Source organism: Camellia sinensis, chromosome 7 (genome assembly GCF_055761805.1).
Source record: "Camellia sinensis isolate YWXY chromosome 7, ASM5576180v1, whole genome shotgun sequence".
Taxonomy (NCBI): domain Eukaryota; kingdom Viridiplantae; phylum Streptophyta; class Magnoliopsida; order Ericales; family Theaceae; genus Camellia; species Camellia sinensis.
This window is the reverse complement of record NC_138967.1, coordinates 15043969-15059983: the sequence shown is the minus strand read 5'-3', so window position 1 is coordinate 15059983 and position 16015 is coordinate 15043969. Positions and strand designations below refer to the sequence as shown.

The 16015-nt window shown below is 36.8% G+C and overlaps 2 long non-coding RNA genes across 2 annotated transcripts in view; one reads left to right on the top strand and one right to left on the bottom strand.

Moving 5' to 3' along the window:
* Window positions 1-16015, top strand: part of LOC145794975 (uncharacterized) — a 120817-nt gene that overhangs the window by 36141 nt on the left and 68661 nt on the right. The window lies entirely within an intron of this gene.
* LOC145794598 (uncharacterized) lies at window positions 4298-4810 on the bottom strand. The gene is made up of 2 exons (XR_014334514.1): window positions 4681-4810; window positions 4298-4590 (listed from the first exon to the last, which is right to left on the bottom strand). It is a non-coding gene; the product is annotated as an uncharacterized LOC145794598 (long non-coding RNA).

Below are 16015 nucleotides of genomic sequence, written 5' to 3'. Positions count from 1 at the left end.
GAATCCATTTAAAAAAGAGTTAATTACGTAAAAGTCCTATCTATATATTTGGTGGTAGCTTAGGTCCTATCAAAAAGTTTTTGAACCAATAAGTCCCATTTTGAGGTAAAAAGATGTTTTTTCCCTTTAACATAAACAACTGTATATAAAATTCCATTCACGTTATTTACTAGAAAGAAAAAAGGAATCTGTTAACAGATCAGTTATGGAAGTAGCTGAAGATTCGAATCGTGAACGATCTTGAAGGATTTATTGCTTTGGTTCGCTGTTATACGTAATTGATTTCTCAATTTTGATTCGAATAGGAAAGGATTTTGAAGGATTTCTTAGTTTGGTTCGCATTTTGAGTTGAAATCTGTGGGAGTTTGTTATGTGCGATTTCGATTTTTAAATCGAAGAATTGATTTGCTGGATATTTGATCTTCGATCTGTTGATAGGTATGTATTGTTTCAATTTTGTATATTATGTTTTTGCTGGATACTTGATCTTCCATTCACGTTATGTTTTGTAAATTGAAGACATGTTTTGCTGGATGATTTCTCAGTTTGGTTATTTATTTTTATGAATTGGAAACGTGATTTGTGAAGTATTTGTATTGTTATGAAGTTTTTTGTTCTGGTGTTTATTGTTATGAAGTATTTGTGAAAACTGAGAAAGTTCTTAGTATTGTTCTGGTTTGATTGATGCGATCTTCTTTTCTTATTTAGATTGAAAGATGAGTGAAGGCTGTACAAGTGCCCCTATTTTTTTGTTGTGCAAGTATAATGGTTGCACATTTGCAATTAAGATTGATCAAAATGTTACATATGATCAGTTGGTTGAGAAGCTATGTTTGAAATGGGATAATTTGCAATCTGATAATATTTGTCTATGTTACTCATTGCCTGGACATCCTAATTGTACGTTGGACAACAATGAGGAGTTAGATTTGTTGTTAGCATTAGTTGTGCATTTTGATTCAAAGTGTATTGATGTTGTTGTGCGAGTAAAAGACTCAACCATTGACTGTGGTTATCTGAACAACAGATTGGATTATGGAGAAAGAGAGTCAATGTTGGATCTTGAAGTTTGTGATATTGCATTGTCTCATGACAGCAGTAAGTCTGTGAACTTGTCAAACAGAGCATCTACATTTTCCAAAAGGATTTCAAGGTTGAAGGTTGAAGAAGAGGTCGATATGTTATCATCATTTTGTCGACACAAGGGAAAAGTACTGTTGTCTGCTGGTTGGGCAGTTAGTATTACACATGTAGGACAGAAATTTGAAGGTGGAATTGTTGAATTTCGTAATGCATTGTCGAAGTTTTCTATTGAGTGTGGATTTGAGTTCATATTTGTTAAGAATGATAAAGTTCGTGTTATTGCACAATGTTTGTTTAGAGAGACAAAATGTTGTATGTGGAATGTTCATGGTAGAGTGGAGAATGCTAATGGGTTCTTTTATATAAGGAAGTTGAACAATGTCCACACATGTGGTGTTGAAGTACGCACGATGACTCATTCTCATATGAGTTCTGATTTAGTTGCTGATTTGATTGTTGAAGGTGTTCGTGATAATCCATTGACACGTCCAGTTCATGTTGTTCGGGATTTTAAGTTGGGGTATGGGCTGAGAGTTAGTTATCGTTAAGCTTGGTTGGGGGTAGAAAAAGCAAAAGGTGAGATTTTTGGAGACTACATAATGTCATTTGACCAATTAAGATGGTATGTGGATGTTCCAAAGAGTTGCAATCTAGGGAGTTACATTGAGTTTGAGTGTGATGATGATACTAAACGGTTTAAGAGATTATTTCTTTCTTTTCATGGTTCCATTAGTGGATTTGATTATTGTCGACCTCTCTTATTCCTTGATGGCACATTTTTGAAGGGAAGATTTAGAGGAAATTTACTTGCTGCTACAGGAAAAGATGGAAATCAAGGTACATAAGAAATTTGTTTTCTCTGTTCTGAAATTGAGAAAGTTCTCAGTTTAGAAATATGATTGAATGTTTTAAATTTTATATAATATTGTTGTTGTATATGCCTTTTTTATTTTTTCAGTTATTCATTTTAGTGTTTGATATTTTGAATATTAGAGTGTTACCATTTTCTAAGAATAATATAATATTTTCTTTTTTTTTTGTTTTGTACATGCAGGGTTCTTTCCTGTTTGTTTTGTAGTTGTTGGCTCAGAGAATCAAGATAATTGGCGCTGGTTTTTAGAGCATTTGAGTAGAATTGTTTCACCAGAACGAAATGTTATATTTGTGTCAGATCGTAACCTTGGATTAGTTGAAGTGTTACCAAAGGTTTTCCCAATGGCTTTCCATGCTTATTGTTTATATCATTTGAAGATGAACTTGAGGCATCATTTGTGTGGTATGTTTCATGGATTGAAAGAAAAGTTGATCACTTTGTTTGGGAAATGTGCATATGCTCCAACTGAAGAAACATTTCATTAATGTTTGGTTAAGTTACAGGCTAAAGGTGGGTTAAGAGTTGAGAAGTTTTTAGATGACATACCATATGATCATTGGAGTAATGCATACTTTCGAGGGAAACGCTTTGGAGAGATGTGGTCAAATGTAGCTGAATCTTTCAATTCGTGGATACGAGAGGAACGCCACTTGCCTATCACAAAGTTGATTGATAGTGTAAGAATTAAGTTGATGAGGAAAATTGCTAAGAGGAGGGAACTTGTTAATAAATGGAATGGTTTGATTTGCCCTAAAATGGAGTCCAAGTTGCATGATGGTTTTAATACTTCGAGGCCATGGATTGTTAGTTCATCTAGAAATGATGTCTATGAGGTGCATTCGCATCCATCTGTTTCAGTTGACATTAGTAGACGAATATATTCTTGTGGCGAGTGGCAGTTGAAAGGGTTTTCCTGTGCACATGCAGTTGGTGCTGTACAAAAGAGTGGACATGATTTGAGTTTATTTGTTGATCAATACTTCTATGTTCAAAGTTATCGAGAGTGCTACTCTTTTCCCATATATCCTGTTCCTTCAATTTGGAAACCAGATTGCAATGTTGATGGTGATAGTGAAGTTGTTCTTCCTCATTTGTCTAAGAAGCAACCAGGAAGGCCAAATAAGAAGAGGATTCGTTCAAATGGTGAGAAAGTGAGACAAATTACTTGTAGTAGATGTGGGAAGGTTGGCAATCACAATAAGAAATCATGTAAAGAGGCTTTGTGATTTTTTGTAGTTGCTTTGTTATTGTAAAAATTTCGTATTCATAAATTTCTTAAAGTAGCAGTTTGTGCTGTTGAGCACTGAGTAATAATCTTCTATGTTTTTGAATAAAGTGACATTGAATTGAAAGTGAAAATATTCTTAGTTTCAGATTTTAATTTTGAAATTGTTTGTGATAATATTGTTTGGTTGGCTTTTGGAAATAAACTTGGCCGTTGAATGTTTGTTTTGCAGATTGTGTGAATACTGTATAAAAGTGAACATATTCTCAGTTTAAGTTTTTAGTTCAAAATAGCTGATTTTGTGATAATAGTGTGAGGCTCTTGTTATGAATTGGAACTAGTTATAAATGTGATGAATTGAATGAGTGTGAATTAATATTCTAAATAGATGTGGTCAATGCTTTATGTTTTGATTAAAGTAACAGTGGACTGTAAGTGAAAATATTCTTTATTTCGAATTTTAGTTTTTCATATTGTGATATTATTGTGAGGCAGCAAATAAATTGTTGTGATAATGTTGTTTAGTTGGCTTTCGGAAATAAACTTGACTGTTGAATGCTTGTTTTGCAGATTATGTGAATACTGTATAAAAAGTGAACATATTCTCAGTTTAAGTTTTTAGTTCAAAATAGCTATTTTTGTGATAATAATGTGAGGCACTTGTTATAAATTGGAACTAGTTATAAATGTGATGAATTAAATGAATGTGAACTAATATTCTAAATAGATGTGGTCAATGCTTTATGTTTTGATTAAAGTAACAGTGGACCGTAAGAGAAAATATTCTTTGTTTGGAATTTTAGTTTTTCAAATTGTCATAATATTGTGAGGCAGCAAATAAATTGTTGTAGTAATATTGTTGTTCGAAAATTGAGTGATCTGTATAAAACTGAAAATATTCTCAGTTTTAAAGTTTCTAAGTTTGAAAATAAGTGATTGAAACAACAGTAAAGTTTTGTGTCCACTATTTTCACATGTAATACTATTTTCGCTTTTGCCATATAGTAGTGTGAGGAACAGGATAATAGAAATTGAGAATATGGACAAAAACATCAACAAAGCTCGGGTGCATATATCTTTGAGAGTATGACAAAATATTCCATTACACATCATAAAAATTGTAATATGTTTGTTAGGTAATATGCTTGGAACTATTAACAAAAACATTAGTCATTGTATCAGAGTGTTACAAAAAAGAGTTCATTGAGTTACACATCAAAAGAGATTTCATTGAAGGTTGCAATCTTGACTCTACTTGACTTTGATTGATCTTTGTGGATCATTGAGGAACTCATGTACCATGTCTGCTCTAAGTCTTGTGGATGTGTCTGGTGGTAATGTGTTTGGAATTGGTTGATGCCTCATGTATTGTCTTATGATGTAGCAAACAATAATTCCACAGTCATTCCTGCAGATATCATTTTTGACACAGTTAGGGAAAAAAGAATTTTTTTTGAAAAAGATATTAAAATTTGTTAGTTAGAATAAATTAACATACGTCATTGCTTCTTGTTGAGGGCTGTCTTTGACTGATTCAATCTTGACATCAGGATTCCAGGCTTTTTCTGCTTGACAAGGTGTATCCTTCATGTATTGATGGATGATTTTTTGCTATAAAAAACATCAACATAAAGTATGTAATGATTTACATCTGATTATTGTAATGCTAATCTGAAATTGTTCTTACCAGTTGATTTGCAACATTGTAGTGCTTGTCCTTTCCTTTTCTTGGTCTCAGAGAGTTGAAATGTTTCCAAGTCCCCAAGTGTTTGTCGATAACAAGTAATGTCCAATGATTGAAATTGTGGATAGGGATATGGATGTATCGACATGGGAGGGATTCTTGCAAAGTATTTTTCAAAATCTTTTTCCTTTGTTCTGAAGTTTTCTTATTCAACATTGGCTGTTTTTCACAAAACATATGTGAATATTCACAGTAATGGTACGAACTCAATATTCATGTCGATTAACTACGATTAACATATGGATGTATCGATATATGTGAATATTCACAGTAATGGTTCGAACTCAATATGTGAAAAGCAACAAAACATGATTAACTACGATTTGTCACTCAAATTGGTTTGAAATCTGAGTATATTCCCAGCAATGGCACCAAAATAAAAATTTGAGAACATTCACAAGAATGATAACAAACACAAAAAATCTACTTTGAAACCAAAATTGAATGGAAGATAAAGTATAGAATTGACACATGCACATTGATTCCTTACCCAATATAGACTTGACAGTATGAAACAATGAAATCTGAGTATATTCCAAGCAATGGCACCAAAATCAAAATTTGAGAACATTCACAAGAATGATAACAAACACAAAAAATCTATTTTGAAACCAAAATTGAATGGAAGATAAAGTATAGAATTGACACACGCACATTGATTCCTTACCCAATATAGACTTGACAGTATGAAACAATTGCCATTGTGCTCTGCTCCATCACCAGAATTCTGTGCTTCCGGTTCTCTTTGAAGAATCTCAGCATATGCATCAATTGTCTATCAAATTGAAACACAAAAGTGATGTTAACAAATTAATAAGAAGTTTTTCAGTGTTAAAATATTATAAATATTATACGTACACAGGTGGATATGTCTGTCCCTTTTACCAAGTTCTTGATATCATTAATAAACATACAATTTTCATATATTGCGCCAAACCATATACAAGCACTACAAAACAATAAAAAATGTGTTAATAAGTAAGTCAGAATATTTTTAGAAAATAGAGCTATTTCTCAGTTTCATTTCATATATTTGTACTACATGAAAAAATGAAAGATTTATGTAAGATTATACCTTGATTCTGTTTGCTTTTCTTTCCAAAGAATTTGTAGTTTATATTTATCTTCAGGAGGTAGGAATTGAGCCACAGCATACTTGTTTGAGATTGTCTCATCTTTGTGTTCCTTCTCTGTCTCAACTTTAACATTCTTGCCTCTATACTCATAATCTGACACCTCAGTAGTCTTTCTTGCTTTAGCTTTGATATTTTTAATCATGGAATTCTGCAGATTTGTTTGTCTTGATTCTGTCAGATCATCGGCTTTTATTGCACAAACTTGTTGGGTTATGTCATGGACTTCTTCCTCCAGTAACTGATTCTGGAACTGAGAATTTTGACAATCTTTCACATTTGTATTTGTCTCACAATGTTTTGTTGTAAAAGGCTGTTGCGTTATCTCGTAGACCTCTTTCTGATGGAGCTCTTTGTCCACAATTTCAAAATTTTCATGGACCTCTTTCTGATGGAGCTCTTTGTCCACCACTTCAGAATTTTCATGGACCTCTTTCTGCAGCACTTGAGAATTTTCATCATTTATTGTATGACCTTCATTCTTTCCATCTGTCCCAGAATGTTTTACTGCACAAACTTCTTGGGTTATCTCGTGGACCTCTTTTTCAACCAATTGGTTATGCAATCGAGAATTTTCATCTTTCAATTGTTTTATTTGTGTTGTGAGTAGCCTGTTATCCTCTTCAAGTTTATTTATGTAGATGGTCTTCACTATGTTGTCTAGTTGCAAATTGTTGTTCTCAGTTTGAAGTTTCTCAAGTGTTTGTTGATGAATTTGTTCTTCTCCCTCAGGTGCATCATTGAGTATAATGTTGCAGAAGTCATTAAAGTCTTCATTTGCTGGCTTTTGTTCTTCGTGGCAGTCTTCACCATATTGACCATCTTCTTCTTCTTCTTCTTCTTCTTCTTCAGAATCTTCTTCTTCTTCTTCAATATTTTCAGCATCTTGTTTTTGTTGTTCTTGTTCTTGTACTTCTTGTTCTTCTTCTTCAGCATCTTCTTCTTCAGCATCTTCAGCATTTTCAGCATCTTCTTTTTCTTCTTCTTCAGTGTCATCAAGTTCTTCACCACTTTCCTCATTCAATTTAGCACTAGTTACCTGTAGGTCAACATACAATAGATATTAGTTTTTGAAATAATTGAAGTTTAGGAAACTAAAAAGTTTCTCAGTAATAATTCAGTGTACAAAAATAGGGATTTTTCCCAACTTGAATTGAAATTCAAATGAGATGAGGATGTGACCTGTCTTGTTGTCAGCTGATGTAGTGATATGACTTTCATACGTTTATGTAATTTGGCAAGATTCCACTTGATCATCCTTGGGCATGCTTTGCTAAGTTCAGGGTGGATGATCAGTGTGTGCTCACACAACCAATACTACAAAGCAAATGTAAAGAATTTTTGTCATTTGAATAAGAAGTAATACTATTTATTATTAACAACAAACTAATAGAATAGAGTAAAGATGTGACTTACTAAGAGAGCCATAACATATCCTGTGACTTTAGTTGGATTTTTTTGGTATTTTTCAATTGAAGACATCAGTGTGTTCCTTATTGCTTCAGCCCAATTGTATTTTCTCATTGAGTTTATGTCTTCCATGTAATTAAGAAATACCCAACCAACTGTTGTTCCTGATGTAGAGAAAAAAAGCTTCAAACAAGTATACATATACAGCATCCTTATCACATCTTCAGTGTCTTCTTTCTTCTTGCCTTTCAACGCTTTTTGCAACAAGTTAGTGATGGTTGTGCTCGACAACGTTTCAGTTTGTATGTATTTTCTTATCAGAAATGATGATCTGCTTTTATTTCCATAACCAAGATGTATCGGCTCATCTCCACAAGATATACCAAAGATGGACTTGATGTCTTTTGTTGTTAGCTTTACAGTTTCTGGTCCTAACTGGAAAGAACCACTACTGCCTGGCTGGTATGTTTGAATTATTTTCAGTGAAATGTCATCATATTTGTTGCATTCTTTACAATTCATCTTGTTTTTCAATATTGCATCAAACAATGCCCAAAATGGGGTTTTCTTCAAGCCATTAATATGCTCATTCCTGAGTTTGATGCGCTGTAATAGCTTCACTATTGCCACCATGTTTGATCTGAAAGTTTGTTTTTGTACTTTTTGTTATTCTTCTTCAGCATCTTCTTCTTCAGCATCTTTTTGTTCTTCGTCTTCAGTATTTTCAGCATTTTCTTTTTGTTCTTCTTCAGTGTCATCAACTTCTTTATCACTTTCCTCATTGAATTGAGCAGTAGTTACCTGTAGGTCAACATACAATAGATATTAGTTTTTGAAATAATTGAAGTTTAGGAAACTAAAAAGTTTCTCAGTAATAATTCAGTGTATAAAAATAGGGATTTTTCCCAACTTGAATTGAAATTCAAATGAGATGAGGATGTGACCTGTCTTGTTGTCAACTGATGTAGTGATATGACTTTCATACGTTTATGTAATTTGATAAGATTCCACTTGATCACCCTTGGGCATGCTTCGCTAACTTCAGGGTGGATGATCAGTGTGTGCTCACACAACTTGTCACGCCCTCAAATAATAATATTAAACCCATCAATATAAACATACATTTATATACAAAAGATCCACATTCCCTCAAATAATCAGAGTACTTCATTACAAAAGTATTACACGTTAACAACAAAAGTAAATGCCCTGCGGGCTTACAGCTTTCCAAGTTATCACTTAGTTACAAAAGAGAGTATTAACTCGGTTACACATTAAGCCCTTGGCTTGAAATTACATGTAATACATCAAAAGGAAAATAAGGCAACAAAAGTATGTCTTGTCCCTAGCCTCCCAAGCTATGTTCGTAGAGGCGGCATGCTACCAGTACCTGAAAATGATGTTCCCATATAGGGTGAGCCACAGCCCAGCAGAGATATACTAAACCAACTATGAACAATGATTAAAAGATTAGCAACTGATAGGTGGTCGATACTTACACTTCCATTTACATCTTATTTCAATTCCATGACAACCAAACCTATGTTACAATTCACCTTTCATTTCTTATTCAACTTTGAGTTTGAAAACGGGGTGCAGTACTCTGGTGAAAACATTTTGATGAGATTATAGTTTATCACTAGAACATTTTCAAAATTCACGGTGGATACACATTTTGGTGTTGTATCAATGACACATAAATTACTTCCATACTTCACAAACGATGATGATATACATTTTAATGCTATATCAAATCAAACAGACTTTTCAATAGATAAGCATATGAGCTATATCACTACTACAACAGATAAGCATGTGAGCTATATCAACATTCCAATAGATAAGCATATCACACATCAACAGACAAGCATATTAGCTGTATCCACACTTCACTAGACAAGCATATGAGCTGTATCTACACTTTACTAGACAAGCATATGAGCTGTATCTACACTTCACTAGACAAGCATATGAGCTATGTCTACGGAGTTCATCCCCCATCTCCTCCCAATCCTATCCGGTTTAGAGGTACATCCCCCATCTTCCCCTAAACCGCGGAGTACATCCCCCATCTCCTCCTCTACACAATGCATATAAACACAAAGGTTCTATACACAATATAACGCATGTAAACACAGAATCACATACGCAATCAATCAATATATAAAGTTAATGCATTCTACCAACCGTCTACACATAATGCATATAAACACATTGGTCATATACACAATCACTCAATACATAAAGTTAATGTATTCTATCAACCGTCATACTCTATGACACATCCGATTGATTAGTTTTAGTTTGCCTAATCATCATGCATTGTCTACAACAATCCACACTACCCTCCACCGGTAGCCCAAAGCAATTATTTCTAAGCAGGAAATAAATGCACAAATGGATATTCAATCAACATTTCAATTCGGTGAGTGATAAATAATTCAACTACACCATTTTTCCCCATACATTCCCAATCTCAACAATTCCATTTCATTTCCTCATTTCTCACAATTAATTATCGCAATTAATCAAACAATGTAATTAGGTCATTTTCCATAATTACCATCCCAACCCTTAGGTCCCATTTTCATCAATGATTCAACATTTATTCCATTTCTCTATACCAAACATGCTTCCAGGTTTATTATAAATAAAACCCCAACTTTTGTAAAATTACACAAAGGCCCAAACTTTCTCAAAATTACCCAACAACCCCCGACATATCAAAATGCTAAAATTCAAAGACAAAGCTCATAAAGAGGAGTAGGATATCCCTACCTCGAATGATGGGGCTCAACGAAGGAGATGAAGAAACGGAAATGCTCCAAATCCCAAAATTTTCAGATTAGAAGATAGCCCTCGACGATCAACACAACTTTTGTAAAGGCCCAAGGTGAGAAAATAACTCCTACTAGATCAATCCTAAGAGAGAAGTTAGGGTTTTAGTGAGAGGAGCTCTCAAAATAGCTTTTTTGGAAAAGTAAGAGAGAGAAAGGATGTTGAAAAGTGAACAAAAAGGTGATTTCACGAACTGATATAAAACAGGTCCGCTCGAGCGTACAACACCCCGCTCGAGCGTCAGACACAGGTTCACGCTCGAGCGTCCAAAGATCCGCTCGAGCGCCGGATGCACTCTCCCAGAATTTTCTGCAGATGTCCAAAATGCTGAGAGAAGGAAATTCACGCTCGAGCGTCCCAACTGCCGCTCGAGCGAAAAGGCAACAACAAAAACCCGCTCGAGCGTCAAATCGCCGCTCGAGCGTAGAGACCAAAACCTGGGCAAAAATTCTAAGTTTTAAAACACAACCAACTTATTCCCAACTTGCCCAACACAACCCAAAACTCTAACACAAAGAGTAAGGGATAGAAATGAGAATAAAACAACAACGAATCCACGGAACCGAGTCCAGATTACGGTTAAACAATAGCAGGGAATACCGGGATCGCTATAACCTCCCCCCCTTAAAGAATTTCGTCCTCGAAATTAAGGAGACACCTAAACACAAGGCCAACGAATCACAGAGCACTCAACACCTGAGCCCCAATGAAAGAAATTACTTTCACAACAAACCTCCGACTCACTCTTACCAAGGAAGATACTAACCAAGGAAACACATTCTAAACGACCACACCTTAGGTACGCAAGCCTCAGCAAACCAAACCTCCCCCGAAACAATTCACCAACAACCGACTAGCACCCCAAGCTAAGTCACTACTCAACAACACGACCAAAGCAAATCTTTAGAGTAGATAGTAAGAAAACATTTTCTTGTTCAAGAGGCATTTCTCAAAGATGTTTAAATTTTCAACGTTAACGTTCCGGGATAAATCTTGCATTTTCCATACGAAAACTCAAAAGCTTTGTAAACTTTTTTTTTCTTCTTCTTTTTTTTTTTTTTTTTTCACAAATACGGTGTTACCCAAATGCAGAGTTATCCACAATTTATTTGTCAAAAAGATTAATTTAGAATTCTTTAAAATCCTTGAATTTAAATCAACTTTTCAACACGCCCCCAGATGGCCCAAACACTGGGAAAATTTTGTTTTCCATTTCTTTCCAAAACAGCACTATCCACAACCATCACTCACACAGTGATGCCACAACCGACACAGAATATAACATTTCTATAATGATGGTTAATAGAAATAACGACAGTACTATCAACACATAAGATATAAATACGGCTCAGGACCAGGCCAACAACCAAATGAGATTACATCTCATCCCCACAATACCCCCCTTTAACACACAAATGATACACATCTTAGTGCTGTATCAATATCGAACCAAACATCATACATACATAATGTATAAAAGCCAATCATTCACAATGATCAATCAATACATATATTAGATGTATTATTCCAACCGTCAGATTCTACGACAAAACATGTTCGATTAGTTTCAGTTTTCCCTAATCAACATACAAAATTTACAACCAACGAGACTAAACTCAAGGTGACCAATGCCAACCCAAAACCCGTTACCGACAAGCTGACTAATCAACTCAATAAACTCTACACTCAGTAATCCACACACTGATGTGCCACTCTAGCCACTGACCCCAACCACGGAGTTCTCTACACAAACCACAAATTTTGGAATCTCACCGGATCTCCTAAAATTGAACCGCATCAACACTGTGTCTAAGGGAATCACCATTTCCCCGCCATGGCTATCTAGCAAGCCTGCTCACTTCCTTGATCGAAGACCGACATGGTCAACCTCAATCACAACAACCCAAACACGAAGGACCACTTTGACCAACGCTATACTCATTACCTTAGAACATGAACTGTTCTTCCTTCAAAGAATGTTGCCAGCATCCACTCACAACCCAAACCCAACGATTGATAACCAATCACAACACGAACGTTACCCCTATATAACCAATGGGGTCACCACGGACTCGCTAACTAACAAAGTCCAAAACACGAACCAACATACAGGTACCATTTCCACTAACCCGAGATACAAATCTCACATTTCCTCGAACATTCTCACATAACCTTGCCAACACCACGCAACTCTCGCAACCATTACATCTAACCATCACATCAAATCTCCACATCTTACTTGCCACCCATCCCGAGAGTACCCTCCAGAGGCCCAGCCTCCGTGCTAAACCACTAGTCAAAACTACCGCTAGGCAACCATCATGAACCAAACCCCGACACCACTACAGGTCGCCAACAAGGCTTTCAAGGATTCACTCTTCTAACTATCCAGTAGAGTAAAGGTTCTCGCCCTCCTCACTATTAATCCACATCTCTATCCGTAAACACCATACCACTGTGACTCCATCCACGGGTCGCACTCTAACCACGGGCTATATGCCCAATTAACCCTTCTGATAACATCCTCTGACCTGACCAGTGCTAAGGTACGAACCTATCACGTTCGACCCAAATAAAGGAATTTGGAAACTTAGGGAAACACCCATTATACTACTGCCCGAGATATAGTACCAGCTACCCACAACACATCGCTCCCGATACAACAATCACACCCTTATATAGGGACTAACATCCCCTCACTTAAAACGGCCAATCAGTACACCTGCAATCTCAGTAACGTTACTCACCACGAAGGTACACGTCTAACCTTAACAAAATTATGCACTATGCCCCCACAGGACACCATATTAAATACGTGTTACATCTAGTATTAATCGTACACTTCACATCCTCTCCAATATTGCCTTGGCTAGGACATGCACCCCTCGGTGGTTCTTTCAAATTTGAAAACATGGTTCCTCAGCCTTCATCTTTCCCAATCAAGTCACACGCCTAATACCAAAAAAAATTTTTTGTGGTTTTACAGCAACTTTATACATTAATAAAACTTCAGAGCTACAACATGCTCCAATTCACCCATTCTAGGGAAATTAACGAACAAGCACATATGTATACATATAGACAAACAAACAATTTAGATGTTTCAACATTCCCAAAGCACACTGGTTACACAACGGAACCCAATGATCACAAACGATAATTCACCGATTACAAAACGGATTGGCCAAAACGAAACCAACCCCTCGGTATTACCACCACTGCCGTCCCTCGCTGGACCGCCAAAATTGGTCATCTCCAAACACAAGACAACCTATGAGTTTACTAACCACGGACAAGAACTACCGACGTGCCCCCTCTGTCCACACCTGGAACAACTACGAACTTCCCCAACTGGGGCTTGGGAACTCGACTCCACTGAGGCCCTCGCAATCTGGCCTGCTAGTCCCCCAAAACGATACTGTTCCTGCTCAGTCGAATGAAACTGAGCCTGGCTAGGTTGCAAAACCCCTAAAGAAGCCCCCGGCTGAGTACAGAAACGCCGAATATGACCCGGCTGATTACACATCCAACAAGTAAGCGGTGCCTGAGCACGAGACTGGTTCAGGATCTGGGCTGATGAAGACCCCAACAACTGCCTCCCCACTGAGCATTTGATCGACCCAAAACCCGGCTGGTTAGATGATCCTGGTGGTACGACTACTGGTTGAACTGCTAACCCTGCCCTCTTCCTCTGTGGGCAACCCGAAACCTTGTGGCCCAGAAGACCACATTTGAAACAAACGACATCCCCCTGTTTACTTTCTCCCGAACCCAAATCCGACACTGGAAGGGTGGTTCTAGCCCGACCTCCCTGTTGCGGGTTTAAACCCCTTTGCCTCTTAAAAGGTCTACCAACACCCTGAGTCACGGGAGTTGCCGAGATGGCTCCCTCCCCACTCTACCCCATTGCTAGCACCGCAACCTCTACATGGGCAGCTACCTCAACAAGCACACTATATCTTTTATGCCAAGACCCCGCTATCCTCACACGGATGTCGTCACGCAGCTTACTCTCAAACTCGAAACAACGCAAGTCCTCCGTCTCCACCAATTCTGGAGCAAACCTCGACAGATTAGCAAACCACCTTTCGAACCGCACCAAAGGTGTAGTACCTTGGCGTAACTCCACAAACTGTTTCCGCAACTCTTCCCGAGCGGAAGGAGGGAAATCACAACTTCCTCGCCTAGGCATCCTAATAAAAGTAACAGAGACACGTTAGCACACTCATACATGTGCCGAAGCTAAACACTCACGTCCTAATACATGGACAACTGAAATTCACTCCACGTAAGCACATAAACACATAAGCACTTACGAATTTCATTTCCGGATAATGATAGTCCCGAGGCGTTACTAGAGTTCTGGTTAGAAACAACATTGATCAAGTGCTTTTCCAACTAGACTCCCAGAAACCCAAGGATCCAATCAACATCCTAGAAACTATGTTCCATACCCACATAGTCACATAAGCATGTTATCAATTTAAACACATAGTATATGACACTACTACTAAGTCTCTATCAAGCGAGACAAACCCATTGTGATCCTAATCACTTCCCACGTACCCAAAGTATTCGAATCCGGTACGCTCTGATACCAAGTTGTCACGCCCTCAAATAATAATATTAAACCCATCAATATAAACATACATTTATATACAAAAGATCCACATTCCCTCAAATAATCAGAGTACTTCATTACAAAAGTATTACACGTTAACAACAAAAGTAAATGCCCTGCGGGCTTACAGCTTTCCAAGTTATCACTTGGTTACAAAAGAGAGTATTAACTCGGTTACACATTAAGCCCTTGGCTTGAAATTACATGTAATACATCAAAAGGAAAATAAGGCAACAAAAGTATGTCTTGTCCCTAGCCTCCCAAGCTATGTTCGTAGAGGCGGCATGCTACCAGTACCTGAAAATGATGTTCCCATATAGGGTGAGCCACAGCCCAGCAGAGATATACTAAACCAACTATGAACAATGATTAAAAGATTAGCAACTGATAGGTGGTCGATACTTACACTTCCATTTACATCTTATTTCAATTCCATGACAACCAAACCTATGTTACAATTCACCTTTCATTTCTTATTCAACTTTGAGTTTGAAAACAGGGTGCAGTACTCTGGTGAAAACATTTTGATGAGATTATAGTTCATCACTAGAACATTTTCAAAATTCACGGTGGATACACATTTTGGTGTTGTATCAATGACACATAAATTACTTCCATACTTCACAAACGATGATGATATACATTTTAATGCTATATCAAATCAAACAGACTTTTCAATAGATAAGCATATGAGCTATATCACTACTACAACAGATAAGCATGCGAGCTATATCAACATTCCAATAGATAAGCATATCACACATCAACAGACAAGCATATTAGCTGTATCCACACTTCACTAGACAAGCATATGAGCTGTATCTACACTTCACTAGACAAGCATATGAGCTGTATCTACACTTCACTAGACAAGCATATGAGCTGTGTCTACACTTCACTAGACAAGCATATGAGCTGTGTCTACGGAGTTCATCCCCCATCTCCTCCCAATCCTATCCGGTTTAGAGGTACATCCCCCATCTTCCCCTAAACAGCGGAGTACATCCCCCATCTCCTCCTCTACACAAGCAATGCATATAAACACAGAATCATATACACAATCGATCAATACATAAAGTTAATGTAT